Source organism: Dryas octopetala, chromosome 2 (assembly GCF_963921425.1).
Source record: "Dryas octopetala chromosome 2, drDryOcto1.1, whole genome shotgun sequence".
NCBI classification, from domain to species: domain Eukaryota; kingdom Viridiplantae; phylum Streptophyta; class Magnoliopsida; order Rosales; family Rosaceae; genus Dryas; species Dryas octopetala.
The window spans coordinates 7,864,345-7,877,044 of NC_141367.1; the positions used below are offsets into that span (position 1 = coordinate 7,864,345).

At 37.5% G+C, this 12,700-nt stretch overlaps 1 pseudogene; it reads right to left on the reverse strand.

Moving 5' to 3' along the window:
- Positions 1 to 126: 126 nt before the first annotated feature.
- Positions 127 to 11,892, reverse strand: LOC147292868 (staphylococcal-like nuclease CAN2; annotated as a pseudogene).
- Between the last annotated feature and the right edge of the window lie 808 nt (positions 11,893 to 12,700).

Here is a 12,700-nt window from a genome sequence, read left to right on the forward strand (position 1 = left end):
ATTTTTTTTTATTGTTTTTGGTTGTGAAATCTGTCTTGGAACTCTAAAAAGATGATTGTGTGTGAACTTGTATGCTTGGTAGGTTACAATCATTCTAAAACCCAAGTTTTAGTTGAAAACCCCAAACTATCTTGTAAAACCAGTTTTGCCCTTATTGTGATCTTTTGAAAACTGGTACCGTTTGACAAAGTCGTTGGTTTTGACATTTTGCCAACTTAAACTAGACTCCCATACCTTTAATTTCAGCTAAGAATCATCTCATTCTGAGTTTTTTTATCATTGGGCTAGATTTATCAACTGTCTAACTTTTTTAAAGGTACTTTTTTATAGTATTTAAAAGAAACTAAACCAAAGATCTGTATTAAAAGACATTTATATAGTATTGATCTTGAAGTTCTTTTCTTTATGCTTTACAAATTTATCATACTATTTAACTTAGTACAATTCTAGTGCAATAAATACAGAATTAGTAATATGATATTAATTATACAGTTTATACTCACTCTCGCAAATTCTGAGCGCTGGTCATAGGCTGCGTAATGCCATGCACACCCTTTCTTGAGCATTACTTCCTGGTTGAAATTGAGAAGGAAGAGATTAGAAGACTTGTTGGCAATATATGGCAGAAAGAGATTAATGTTAGGTGGCATAATACCTGTACAAATATGCCATTGCTATATATGTCACCTACACAACGGCCATAACTGTAACACCCCGATCCTAGGGCCCAAAAATACACTGAAACTTTTTCCTTTAAACCTCTTTTCAAAAAAAATGAGCCATGCACTTAATATAATAAATAAATACGTTAAATAAATCAGAGTGTGAGCCTAAAACATTTGTGTAAAATTCACTGTATAAAATCAGTTAAATCAAATTAAAATAAGTCCCACTACCTCGTCTTCTCCTCACTGCCTCATCAGCCTGCTTAACCTGCAAAACACCAATAACCACACTGCACCATATCCATGGTACACCGGGTCATTCAAACAAATAACCCGGTAAGCTCACTAGAGCTCGTATGAGTGAAATAACAAAATAATTAACCTCAATAATATCCTCAATTTCCATGTATAATAATAATTCACAATAATATCCATAAATATTCAATCACACAATAATTTCATCACCAATCATCCAAGCATCAAAATAAATCATAAATTCCTCAAATTCACATCGTAATCCCACCAAAAATAATAATAATCACTCTGCCATTCAAATGCCTAAACGTCAACTATTAACCTCAATCTCGAATCGTTCACTTCCTAACTTATAACCTCAATGCATAATTCATTCATCAATGTCCATCCTCAAGATTCAAGCCTACACTTTAACAAGTCCTAGCCAAACCAAATCCTAACAAAAAAAAATGCACACAAGCACACAAAGCAACGAAATAGACTATCTAATTTCACTCACGTCGCTCTTTGAAATCCCCATAATCTCACTCTTTGGAATCCCCCAGCTTAAAAACCTTTTCACAAATCCATTCCGAAAACCATCTCAAATGAACCTCGATATACTGAAAAAGCAATGAAACTTCCAAGCGGAGAAATAACCAATCTGAACTGAAATTATCTTTATAACTGATATACCAAAACACTTGTAGTTTAAACTCACGCCATACTTGTACCCATACTTTAGACAATGTCCTGGCCACAATCCCACGCACGGGCAGGCTCAAATCCTGGCCACAATCTCGTACGGAGGGTCACTCCGCACGAGCAGGCTCGTATCCTGGCCACAATCTCGTACGGAGGGTCGCTCCGCACGAGCAGGCTCGTATCCTGGCCACAATCCCGTGCATTTAACACAGGCAGGCTCGATCGATCAGTACTCACATTTCCAACTCACAACATTCCACCCACAATTTACTCCGTACTATGTCGAATCCTTCCGAAATTGATTCCCGCTCATAAACCATCACTTGTCTGTCACTTGAAACATACCGACACTTCCTCAATAATTAATTTGATCGTTCTGTATATGATAACTGCCTAATCATCGATCATTAACCTCGACAATAAACAATCCTTCTCTAATTCGGTGACTCTCCTTAAAGCAACTCTATAAATCCCCAATTAATTCCTTAGCCTCAAATCCTCGTCAATTCATTCTCCTAATACAAATTCTACACCTAGTCTTCTCTAACGTAAAGCAGCAAATCCATAAAACAGACAATTAAACCACGGTACTCAACAATATAAACAGATAAGTTTCGCTCACAGTTTGATCGCGTGAAAAGACCGAAGTGCCATTCACGGCGCCATTACTCGGATGTCAAATCCGGCAGCATAACGGCATTAGGGATAAGATTTCCCGAGCCCGTGTACCTATTAAGACCAGACAATCAATAATTTAATAACCAGCTATCACAACTGGACCGTTCAACAGCCGAAATGGGCAGTAACCACCCCGCACGGTGGCTGCCCAGTCCCAAACCACACACCAAAATTCACAAAACTCACCCATGGGCTTCGGTTGACTGGCCAAAAGCCAAAAACTAACAATTCCAGCCATCGGCACGGCCAAACGCGGCGGGACCCGCGGTGGTCCGTGGTGGTCCGTGGTGGTCAACCTGCACAAATTTCAAACTCAAAATTTACGAAAACGAATTACACCAGAACGAAGGAGACGTCGAGAGGATCAACTTTTATACCTGAGTCGACGGCCAAAACTCGCCGGAAATGGCCAAAATCGACGGCGGAAGCCGGCGGCTGACTCGGCTACCCGAGCTCATTGCTCCATCGTGGAGCCTCGTATGGACGAACAGAGACCATGGCTAGACTCACCATGACGAGGGGAACAAAGCCCAGTAGGTCCGGCCATCCAATTTCTGCCGGAACAGTGAAATCGCGGTGGTGCAGCCGCAACCCTTGTGGCGTCGAATCGTCGTCGTGGAGCGTCACCGGCGTGAGGGAAGGGCATGGGAAGACTCGCCGTGGCCTGGGGAAGAGAACCCAGGTGGTCCGACGCCGCAACTCCGTCGGAAAACACAGATCGCCGGCGAGAGCATCTTCTCTGTCTTCGCGTCGATTCGTCGCGATGGTGGCTCAGGTGGGTGATCGGCGGCCAGGGGAAGGAAGAGGGGAGGACGGCAAGCACGGTGGACCAAACACCCAGCCCAGCCGCCGCCGGACGCGCCGGCGACAGGGGCGGCGAGGGTGAGGGGCGAGAGACGCGGGAGAGAGAGAGAGAGAGAGAGAGAGAGAGAGAGAGAGAGAGAGAGAGAGAGAGAGAGAGAGAGAGAGAGAGAGAGAAATGAGTCTGACTTTTTGGGTTTTAAAAACCATTTTTGTAAAAATTACAAGTGTGCCACTCACTTCACATGTCCGTATCTTTCAAACCGTAACTCCGATTGACGCGTGCCGCGTGTCTACGAACTCGTGGACTCGAGACCTTTTCAACGTGCCCAAAGTCAAAGACGAAAGTCCATTAGTTTTAAAAGTCAACTTTTGGGTCAAACCCAATTTAAAACAAAAATTAAAAATTAAACCAAAACCTTTTAAATTTCCAAATAAATTCGCAAAATATTTAAAATAACTCCTTGAAAAATACGGGGTCTTACAATAACGATCTTGCCCATAGACAAGGACCCTCAAACACTTGCCTTGAATAAGCTGAACCAACTCATCTTTGGCTTATTTTCCGTATGGCATTTTACTCTCTGGTGCATTTATACCCCTGTTTTATCTTAGAATCAATTATCTTTCGCTTGTAGAATAAGTTGCAGCTAGTTGAAAGCCTACAAGCAGATAATCTTACCTTAGTCGAATCCAATACTTTCGGGCAAGAATATCCTCGTTTTGAAAATTTAGTACCCTAGATGGAGGGGAAAAATCAATTAGAAACCCTTTTTTATTTTAGAAGTTAAATGGTGTTAAATCTAAATGATCAATTACATGAAATTTATGCAAGAGGCATATGATATCCCGATATCCTGCATCAGTGATTTTTTTGTGAAGTGCATCCGCCTTTGTATAATTCTTATTAGTGCGTGCTTTTGATCTGTGGATGGCCGCCGTGTGTACATCAGTCGGAACACATGATGACTTTCTGGGATTTGCTGTGCTTACATACACTGTTACAGTATCACCATTTGGAATTGCTTTTGCGTCAACCTGGTTTCATCAAAATGATTTACCAATCAGAACTAGTTTCAAGGCACTTAGTTTTGGTGAAAAGAAGTACTTGAGAGCTCTATATTGTTTTTATTACTGTAGTGTCTGGAACTCAAACTGTACTCCTTGAGGCAATGAAGTTGGGACCCCAGCAGAAAGTTGAACCAGAGTATAGGGAAGAGGGAGACCATAGAAAGCCAATAAGCCCTATAGATAAACAATCACAAAATAATTTTTATGTTACTATACCCCATTATTGTTGTGAGCATCATGTAACAGCCTGCATATTGTGTGGCACTAGTTCTTGAGTAACTGAGTGTACCTCAACATCAGCCTTTTGGTGTCTCTTGAGTGTTTCAATAACAAGCCTTGATGCTTCTTCAGCTGTTTTTGGTGGTGGTTTTGCTTCTCTCCATTTCTCAACTAGTTTTCTGTACCTTTATATATTTGAAAATTCAGAGAAACCAAATTTAGTTAACTGCATGCATGGAGAGAATTTTCTTAAGACCATTTCTTTTTTTGTTTTTTTTTTTTTGTTTCAAATGTTGATTAATGAGATAGATTGCATGCTGATCACCAGTTAGCTTGAGCCTTCTTGGACGAGACAGCGTGCTGAGTGAGTCCTTCTAGGACCTTTAATCATAATCACAAAAAAGAAAAAAAGTCAACTTTCGATAAATGGGATGAAGATTTAACAAACCCAGAAAGGCTGAAAGTTCTGAAACCATTGACCTTACCTATTTGTTTATGTTTTGCTGAGACATAGAAAACGAATGAGAATTGAGAAATATTTTTACATTACAGGCTACAAACAGTGCTGAAGAGTTTTAAAAAAGTACCTTTATGTACAAAGATTTATTCTGAGTTTGCTGAAATAATCTCATCCTGCAGTACATTTATGTACGATAAGGTTTTTTTATCACTGGGCTAGATTTATCAACTGTAACTTTTATGGCTATATAATGTCAATTTCTCCTCCAGAACAAGTTTATGTAAATATTAAATTCTGTTCATCTGTCTAAGTAGATGCTTGCAGGATATTTCTTTTTTTTTTTTTCCTTATTGTCTCTAGGTTATAGGCTTATAGTGTTCCAATTATGATTCTGATTGTATTGACAGGAATATGTTGGGTTGTACTTGCTGTGGAGTTGTATCTTGCTGGTGCTGCAACAAATTCTCAAGATGGGATTACATATCTTTTTGGAAGATGCCCTACATGAGCTCAAGGAGATGGTTGAACAGAATATGCATTGATTTGTTAGTATTCTCACTGACCCAAAATGTTGAACTGTTTTCCTCTCTGTCTATAGCTAAGAGGTGTTTTGCAGTTGGGAGACTTGGATATTGTTGGTTTTCTTTTTTGAAGTTTGGTATTTGTAGCCTTAAGATTAGTATTTTGTTAGGTACTAATTGTGATATTTATGGAGCCTTAAGGTGTTTAATTGGAGTAACTTCTATTTTGAAACTACTATACTTTTTTTTATCAATTGAAACTATTGTACTTTAGGACCAATTTCCATTTTAAATGCTATATAGAAAAATTTCTCAGTGGCAATTTAAAAATGCAAAGAAATAATTTGGGAGCAGGCACCAAAAAATGTCAACAATAAATACTATAGCGTTCATTAAATGCTGGGAAAAAAGAACAATAGCGTTTTAAAATGCTATAGTAAGGGCATTAAACGCTATTATACACAATATTATAAGAACCAAAAAACACCATTATAGCGTCCCAATAATAGCGTTTCTAGTATATTACAGCATTTTAGAAACGCAATTATAGTAGATTTCTATAGCGTTTGTAAATGCTATAATAGATGTGCTCTTTTATAGCATTCTAAAAACACCATTTTAGCGTCTCAATAATAGCATTTCTAGTATGTTATAGCATTTTAGAAACGCTATTATAGTAGATTTCTATAGCGTTTGTAAATGCTATAATAGATGTGCTCTTTTATAGCATTCTAAAAATACCATTTTAGCGTCTCAATAATAGCGTTTCTAGTATGTTATAGCATTTTAGAAACGCTATTATAGTATATTTCTATAGCGTTTGGAAATACTATAATAGATGTGCTCTTTTATAGCATTCTAAAAACGCTATCAAAAAGTTCGACCTATTATAACGTCGGCTGTCATAGCGTTTTGGATAATGCTATTATAAGGGTTTTATAGCGTTTTTTGAGTGCTATAAATGACCATTTTTGTTGTAGTGTCACTTCATATGTCCGTAACTTTCAAACCGTAACTTTCAAACAGTAACTCGAAATGATGCGTGCTACGTGTCTATGAACTCGTGGGCTCGAAACCTATTCAACGGACCTAAAGTCAAAATCGAAAGCTCATTTATTTTAAAAGTTAACTTTAGGTCAAGTCCAAATTAAAACAAAAATAAATAAAAATTTAAATCAAAACCCTTTTTATTTTCTAAATAAATCTTAAAATCTTTAAAATTCAACATCCTTTAAAAAAAATCTCTTAAAATAAACAAACTTGAATAAAAATTTTAAATTTCTAGTGGAATTTGGGTCGGGTCATTACATGTATTTTGATCTAATTTTGGTGAGCAGAAACTAGGCACCCTAATGGTTATTTCAAGATCAAAATCACCTTAATCCGACATTGCATGCATTTTTGGTGTAATTTCTAAGTTTGCCCTGAAAGTCTGAAACCTGACATCAAAATTCCTCATGCATGCCTATGTTTTTCACTTGCCCTTATATTCCTTGTGACTTTGCTCTAACTGAAAATTGTCGTGATAATATTAAGGTATTTGTGAGCTTGATTCTTAATTAATGTAGTTATGCACTTAATTTTTTATATATGCTAGCTTGAAATCACAATACACCTAATTAGGGGCATATTCTTTATTTTTTTCTTTCGGATGGACTGTTTGCATTTTGGGTTGGATTTTATTTTTAATTAGTACTCTATTTTTGCCTTGTTTCAGTGGGAATGGAGGAAGGATGACACTTATACCTATATAAGTGTAAGGTGGTAAGGTGGTAACTACAAACTATTGGAGTATTGTAGTTGCCACCTTACCTAGTTGTTAAGGTTGCGATTTATAATGCTTTTATTTGTTTTGTGGCTGAAAGATTGGAAATGTAGTAAAGAAATAAAAGGAAACAAATTAGCTTAGGGGAGTCTGTTTTGGGTGCAGATTGGGAATACTTGGTGGAATCTTTCAAAATTGTGGAAGTTGACAGGTTATATAGACCCCTGTTTGATGATCACTTGTATGAATTTGAGGTTGATTTAAACTTGATTCTAGATTAATTGGAGCTTGATTCTGGATATAGGCCCCTATTTTATCTTGTGGATGCTAACTAAGCGTGTATATATATATATATATATATATGCTTATGCTTGCTATTGGATGCTGAAATCTGACAGGGGCATATTCCTCTCTTGCATGCCTATGTTTTTCAATACACCTACTTAGGGGCATGTTCTTTATTTATTTATTTTTCTGCTGGACTGTTTGCATTTTGAGTTGAATTTTATTTTTAATTAGTACTTCATCTTTGCCTTGTTTCAGTGGGAACGAAGGCAGGACAACACTTATACCCAAGAAGATATTGATGAAGTTCGGGCTAAATAGGCAAACTTTGTGGGCCAGTATATGTAGACTAAATGTTGGATTTTTGCATGACGCCTTTTTGACGTAGGCCATGTGTTTAGCTAGACTAGCTTGGGGTATATATATGATATATTGAATACTTTTCTAGATTAGCTTGGGATGATTGATAGGCTAGCTGCTGGATAATACTTTTGATATATGGTAGCAATTAGGTTGATTGATTAGATTGATGCCTATTTTTTTGGAAAGGCATATATGGGGTGTTTTTGTTTATGGGATATATGGCTGGTTTTGTGAATGAAATTGGGTTAAGGGAGCAAGGTACATATATGCAATTACTTGCTTCAAATATCTTATATTAGTTGGTACTTTAGAAATTTCAATCCTTTATTAATTATTGTGAATTAGTATTTTGTAAATGTATAATTTATTAGAAATGTTAATTATGAAGGGAATCAATTTGGAACAATGGTTGTACCAAAACAACCTATCTCATCAATCAGATTGTGCATTTTTGTTCATAATTGCATTGTGGTCAAAGACAATTGCGAGCTTCTAAAAACATATGTAAACAGGCACATTATATAATCGTTTTCAATCAAAAGTGTGGTCTGTAACCTTGACTTACAATGGTTTAATATCATAAACCATTGTCTAATCCTTAAGCATACCACACAAATCTTAAAAAGCCATTGTGCTATGTGCCTTCATACAACAGTTTCTAACCCAAAATCGATGTACCAAATAAGTATATACAACGGTTATATGGTTAATATCTGATGTTCTTAATGCATTAATACAACGGTTTCATGTAAACACCGTAGTATGAAAAACCTATAAACATGGCAATACACTTATTTCCAATAGCCTACACAACGGTTATTATCAATAAACCGTTGTTTAAATGGGTATTTCACCTCGTGTTTCTACCTAAAATAGTTGTAACGACCCGACCCGACCCAAATTTTCACTAGGAATTTAAATTTTTATTTAACTATGTTTTTTTTAAGAGGTTTATAAAAGATGTTGGATTGTAATTTAAAGATTTTGAAATTTAATTGAAAAATAAAAAGGGTTTTGATTTAAATATTTATTTTTGTTTTAATTTGGGTTTGACCCAAAGTTGACTTTTAAAATAAATGGGCTTTTGATTTTGACTTTGGGTCCGTTAGATAGGTTTCGATCTCACGAGTTCTGTAACGCCCCAAACCTCGGGCCCATAAACATTCTGAAAACCTTGTTATTTAAACCCTTTTTCAAAGAATGAGCCATGCACTTAATATAATAAATAAATACGTTAACTAAATCAGAGTGTGAGCCCAAAGATATTGATGTAAAATCACTTTCTAAAATCGGTTTAAATCACTGTCTAAAATCGTTTACATAAATCAAGTGGTGACAGGACCGCCCCCGGATTCCACCCTGAAACCCGGAGAGGCCCTGCGGGAATCCAAATTTAAGAAAAATCCTACCGAAAATTCGGCAGAACCTCCCTTGAAAATGGACTAACCCAAAAATTTCTAAACCTGTTAAAAAGCACTTCTATACAACAACCACCTCTACCACAACCAAAATAGGGTCTCAGACCCAACAATTTCACAGAAATCCAACTTAAACCTTAGGAGTTGTTATCAGAGCCACTAATCATTTACAATTCAAGGAAAGGAACTTCCACAAAATGGAAGTGATGCCTACAAGATCCGGGAGTGGAAAATGGATGCTATGCCTCGACTTGTTTGACTCGACCTCCACCAACGCTACTACCTGGGGGACAATTTAAGACAAAACAAGAAAACGGTGAGATAGGCTCAGTGAGTGGACGGTTAAATGGAGATCAAAGATTAAATATCTTTTCAGAAAAACCCTTTTACACACGTTTTAACTTTAAAACCTTACGATGTCTTTTGAAATCCCCCAGTTTTAAAAACCATTTCCCAGTAAAATAATAAAATTTGAAGCTGAAAATCAAACTTTGAAAATTCCACGTTCTCAAACTGAAATTGATACTGTCAATCTATAAATAAATAACTTGAACTGAAAACTTTCTTCTCAAACATTCTCAATATACTGAAAAATTTATAAAACTGCTCAACTGAAACCGTCATACTTAAAAACCTTTTGTTGCCATAAACTCATCACTTAAATACTTAACAGCTGAAAACACACACCAGTCAGTTACTCATAGAATCTGTCATACATGCGCAGAGCCGAGGATCTGTCATACGCATGCAGAGCCATAAATAATCTGTCATACATGCGCAGAGCCGAGAATCTGTCATACGCATGCAGAGCCACAAATTTCTGTCGTACGTGCACGCAGAGCGGCCCCCAAAGGGCGAAGCATCCCGACACACGGCCCAAAGCCTATATGTGCATCGTGATGGGTCCCAAAGACCTATTAAATCTGATAACCTGGAGGGTACTGCAAAGGTGGTTTGAAAACCATTTTTAATATTTCAATGCCACGCAAAATAATTTCTTAAAAATGAAAAGTCCCAATGAGATTCTCACACCTTTTGCTATCAACTCAAGGCTTTCTCAAAACTTTGAAATCAATTTCCTTTCTATAAATTCTTGTATAAATCACGTTTGAAATCGTATATCTCTATCGACTCTTAAAACCACATTTATTCGTCAATTTCGTATGAAAAATCATTTAATAAAACTTAAAGTAAGAACATTAGTCAAACTAACGGAAATGTAAACTTTGAAAATCATAATCACTTATAACAAATTCAACCCCAAATTATTTTAACTCAAATAAAACTCGGAATAAGCAAATAAATTCAATCATAAAGTAAATAAAAATGTTCTTAAAACAAAAGTCCACTCACAGTGAGAATCCTAGCTCCGTTCCTCCGCCGAATCGTTTCGGGCTGCGGTCGTCTCGCCGAAAATAGGGATGAAAGGAGCTGATATTTGGCCGGAATTCCGACGGGTAGTGGTGGCGGGCTGGGCTTTCTTTGGCCTCGTTCTCGCGCGTGTAGGGGCTGGGCTGCAAGGGAAAGGCTGCTGGGGGCTCGCCGGTGGCCTGGGCAGGTCGGGTAGTGGCCGAAATTGGCCGAGCTGGGCTGAGCTGGTCGCGCACAGAAAAAGGGAGGAGAGAGAGAGAACTCGGGAAGAGAAAAAAATAAGGAGAGAGAGTAGGCTGGGGGTGGTCGGCACCTGGGGGGGGTCTTGCTGGTGAAGCTGGGTCCGCGAGGTGGAGGTGGCTGTGGCAGCTGTGCGCAGGGCCGGTCGCGGGGGAGGGAAGACAGAGGGAGAGACTGCGGTGAGAGAGAATAAATAAAGGGAGAGAGAAGGTTCTAGAGAGAGAGAGAAAGCTCTAAAAAAAATCTGATTTTTTTTAAACCCAATTTATCCATTTTACGAAATTGCCCCTCGCTTCAAACGCCCATATCTTTCAAACTGTAACTCGGATCGAAGCGTGCTATGTGTCTATGAAATCGTGGGATCGAAACCTATCTAACGGACCCGAAGTCAAAATCGAAATCTCTTTTATTTTAAAAGTCAATTTTGGGTCAAACCCCAAATTAAAACAAAAATAAAGATTTAAATCAAACCCCTTTTTATTTTCAAAAAAATAAATCTCAAAATCCATAAAATGCAATTCAACATCTTTTAAAAACCTCTCAAAACCATAGTCAAATAAAAATTTAAATTTCCAGTGAAAATTTGGGTCGGGTTGTTACAACCTTCCCCCCTTACAAAAATTTCGTCCTCGAAATTTAGTAGAAAACCTTAATTTAAGTGAATTGTAGTTGTAAAATTCTTATCGCCCATCAAATCAAACCTCCTTTCAACAACCATAAGTTGAAATATGCCTGAATTTTGACATTTCCTTCCGTTTGAGGAAACCAAAAACATTTAAACTAAAAAGATCACTCCACAACGAACCTAAATAAATTAAGTACGCCTCAAAAATAAAAACTTAAAAATGTGAGAGAACGCCAAACCCTAGATAAAGTTTTCAGAGGTAAAACCATTACGAAATAAATCCATTTTAAAACCTTTAAATCATTTGAAAACCACTCTAACCCATAAATCGAGAAAGTTTACTCAAAACACGAATATGTGACAAGCTAGAGTGTGTCTCCTGAAGTCTATCGAAAATATCGTATCATGTTCAAAGTTAGATAATGTACCCATGATGACGTCTGATGAAACCAAAGCGTCCTGCTGCGTCATGGCGAAAACTCTGCCCTGGGCTCTGGGGCGTCCTGGCTGATCCCTCTGTTGTTCTCCACCTCTACTGACATGGCTGGACTGGCACCACTACGCTTCCGTTGCGCCACTCTGATTAACCTTTTGATCTCCAAATGTATCCAACGTAAAATATGATCGCGACTTCAAGTATCGTTAATTACTACGTCTTCCACACCATTCCTTACATATCCCTGAAAATGAGAAATAAATTCTATCGTGAACTAAAGGGTCACCCTTAAGCTCCTATCATTTCCTTAGCAATGTGTGATGTATTTAAGTCTATCTCGACTCCAACTACCCAGACTTCCATCACAAGATACTTATGTCTCCAAAATGGTCTAGCTCCTCATTACCATCCATAAGTTATCGTTAATCCATCAAGTACTCACATGCCCCAAGTTAAGAAAGCTAGATTAGTGGAATTACGACAATTTCAAGCTTACTCTTTTAAATAAAAACATCACTTCATACGTCATTGCTTTGTGATGTCCCTCCTCTTCTCATATCAACCCTTACTTAAATCCAATACTTGGATCTCTTGCTTTCCATATGCCTACCACCTTCTAATTTCTCCTATCACCTCTTACGTCACTTCTCTCTCTACCCAAATTCCTTCATTGTCCTCATTAGACTTCCAAAATAAAAACAATTCATTTATCCATTAATCGTTATTATGATATCTTCACTACAAGAAAACAGGGGTTTGGCAATGATTGAAAGTAGTTGTCTAAAGCTTGCAATTTGTTGCCTAAACCTATCGGCAACAAAATTCTGCCGTTGCCATGGGCGT